Source organism: Belonocnema kinseyi, chromosome 3, assembly GCF_010883055.1.
Source record: "Belonocnema kinseyi isolate 2016_QV_RU_SX_M_011 chromosome 3, B_treatae_v1, whole genome shotgun sequence".
Taxonomy (NCBI): domain Eukaryota; kingdom Metazoa; phylum Arthropoda; class Insecta; order Hymenoptera; family Cynipidae; genus Belonocnema; species Belonocnema kinseyi.
The window spans coordinates 50,006,560-50,010,043 of NC_046659.1; the positions used below are offsets into that span (position 1 = coordinate 50,006,560).

Consider the following 3,484-nt stretch of genomic DNA (forward strand, 5'->3'; position numbering starts at 1 on the left):
AAATTTTACCGCGATTTCGCTGGAAGCGGGTGCAATTTTTCAGATTAGCACCCGCTCCCGGCGATATCCTGCGGTTGTCCTTATGATAAATTTTTAATTATATATATCAAATTCAAGATGTTTGGAGTAAAAGAACGGTCAAGTTTTGATATTTTTCATCCCTTTAGATTATTCGCCAACAGTTTTTTCGATCAATTTCACTTTTGTGCGCACTATTTAATAGAATCTTTATTAAAGAACATCGAAAGAAAAGTAAGGACCAACCTGATAGAAAAAAATCTCATAAATTAATTTTATTCCAGCATGCATCTCAACGATAGGATGTGGTGGCTACATGGCCTGGACTTCACCCGCACTTCCTTACTTGATGAACAAGGAATCAGAAGTTCCAATAACAAAATCTCAAGGAGCCTGGATACAATCTCTCTACACGTTCGGTGCTATATTTGGTTGCCTCCTAAGCCCTCACTTTGTATATTATCTAGGCAGAAAATATTCCCTCCTCATATTTGCCGTGCCCCAAGTGACTGGCTGGATTTTAATAATCCTCACCGAGAATTTTACCGGAATCTTCGTAGCCAAATTCGTTGCTGGGGTAGGGCATGGAGCCTTATTCAACCTAGTTGTCATATACATAGGAGAAATCGCTGATAAACGTATTCGAGGAATTCTTACTACAATCATGAAAATCTCCGTTAATTTCGGCAGCCTTGCTGTCACAACAGCTGGAGCTTATTTACCATACGACACCCTAAACTTCGTCTCACTTTCAATTCCAATTTTATTCTTAGTCACATTTACATTCATGCCAGAGTCACCTTATTTTTATTTGCAACAAAACAAAGAAGATAAAGCAACTAAAAGTCTGATGAAATTACGTTGCATTAGAAATGTGGAATTTGTGAAAATGGATATTGCAAAAATGAAGGAATCTATACTCGAAAGTCAGCAGCCAAAAAGAGGATCTTTTAGAGAATTAATTGGAACTAGAGGAGATCGTCGTGGACTTTTAATTCTTTTTTGTGTTAAGGCTACTTAACAATTTTCCGGGGCGATTGCAATAGTTGCCTATGCTCAAGAAATTTGTAGCCATATTGATTTTACACTTTCACCTCAACATTCTGTGATAATGTTAACTGCAACACAACTCATTGCAGGAATCGCTGCATTTGGATTGGTGGATAGAGCTGGGAGAAGAATTCTTTTTTTGGTATCTGGATTGTTAGCTTCCTTATCTTTGGCTGCTGTTGGAATATTCTTTTTTCTGAAGTATGGTTTACAAGTGAATGTAACGTCCATTACGTGGGTTCCTTTGGTTTCTTTGATCAGTTATGAGGTGACCTGTGCTATGGGAATTGCGACGATTCCATACGTACTTTTAGGAGAACTTTTTTCTATGAAAGTTAAAGGACTGGCGGTTGCATTTGGAATGATTTTGGGTTCCTTATTTGCATTTCTTGTGGGATTGGGTTTTCAGGGTTTAAATAGTTTTTGTGGTATTTAAACCACTTTTTGGATATTTTCGGTTTGTTGCTGTGGGGGAACTTTAATTGTTTATTGTATTACACCTGAGACTAAAGGGAAAAGCTTGGAAGAGATTCAAGCAATATTGAATCCAAAGGAAGAAAAGCGAGAGGTTATATGATACATTGTGAAAAATGTTTGGTTCGGACAAAAAAATAATTTTGTTGGTATTTGTCCAACAAAATTTTTTTTCGTTAAAAAATGCTTTATTGCGTACTTAAATGTTTTTTTAAGCAAACTAAACAAATGGCTGAACCCACACACATTTTTCTAATAATACTTTTCTTACAGTATACTAAAAGAAATAATTTCTTTAAATGTAGTTTCTAATTGGCGAGATTGCCTTAAGTACTTGCATAAGTAATTATAAATGTTCAAAGAAAAAAGAAATAATGTAATTTTTGGGAAATAAATTTTATTTTTTATTGAGCTTAACAAATTTTCACGATGTAAAAAAGAACTTGGCTTCATGTACCAAAATTTTCGTACAAATAGCCGGATTTGTTTCGGTAAGAATAGCGGAACTGGAAAAACGACTACTCCCACCGAAAATATGATACAAATGACCGGGATTTTTTAATACAATTTGCCCGATTTCTAGCTGCTCACGCATTAGTCTACAATAAACAAGTCAAACAGATTTTTAAAGCTTAGATCCTTAGTTAGTCGGTGAATACAAAATATTACGAAAAATATAAATATTTTACAAAATGGCGGCCATTAAAAAAATCTGATTTTTACCAAAAAATTTGTTGGATTTGTTAAAAAAAATAGTTGAAACAATTTTATTAAATTTGGAGTGGTTCACCAACAAATGAAACAATTCAGCAATCTGTATACGCAAGTTTAAGTCGATCGGATAAATACTTTTTGAACTATGAGTCGGGCAATTTTTAACTGTGAAATCGAGAAAAACGTGTTTAAAGATTTACATAGTGACAATTGGTTTACGGATTCGATTTCAAAGCATAAATTAAGCCCACTTCTTTTTCACGGTGCTGATTTGTCATACCGGGAATAGTGAAAACTTGTAGATTCCGAATAATATTTACAAATCGTTAATTCAAAAATTAAAAAAAATTGGATGCGTATATTCTCGTAGCTTACGCAGAGAAGAAACCTCTGCTGAGAAGGGCCGGAGAGGTTGGAGCCTCAGACTATGTTATTTTCATTCAATACCAGTGTTCCCACATCTGGCAGTGCAAACTCAAGGCGCCAAGACAAGCCCACTGCAAGGCTTCGCATTTCGAGGCCTCAGAATTTTCAAGGAAGACCCAAGATGATTAATTGAAGTCAGCGCGTAAGGATCGCCTTGCCTTGCTTTGAAAACGCCATAGCATTGCTCGACAGCAACACTAGTTTTCGGTATTGCTGATTGGCTGCGATTTTTTTACTTGCGCGTGGTTAGAAGGTGGGTCAAACTAGAAATACCACTCTTCCGAAAGATCGTTATACCTATACCATAATTGAGGGCTCATTTAATGCTCATACAAACAACCCCAATCATAAAAAACTACCTTAAAAAATAAATATGCACTAATCTTAAAATTGAGTATATCAGAATTGAATGCACATTTTATGCACTCCCTCGCCTCAAAAATTAAATTTTCAAAACCTACATGAGAATTGAAGGCGCATTTAACTCGCCAGCGTGTCCGCAAAAAAGATTTCAAAACTCTCCCTTCACATTGAAAAACTACCCCTTATCTAAAAGTGCTGATAATGTACAAGAAAAAGTATTTTATCAGTTTGCAATCTTTTCTAGACATCAGAAAACATCAAACCCTTTTTAAAAAACCACCCCTGATATTCTAAAACTACCCTGTAAAGGAATGCGACATTAAACTGAGAATGAAGTACATCAGCAGTGTTCGATTTCCTTGGACTGTGCCTAAACATTGAATGCCCTACGCAGGAATTAAGGGCCCATTCGGGGCTCATTTAATATCAAAAAGCCAAA

The 3,484-nt window shown here is 35.7% G+C and overlaps 1 pseudogene; it reads left to right on the top strand.

Moving 5' to 3' along the window:
* Positions 1 to 1,645, top strand: part of LOC117169818 — a 7,250-nt pseudogene extending 5,605 nt beyond the window's left edge.
* The last annotated feature ends 1,839 nt before the right edge of the window (positions 1,646 to 3,484 follow it).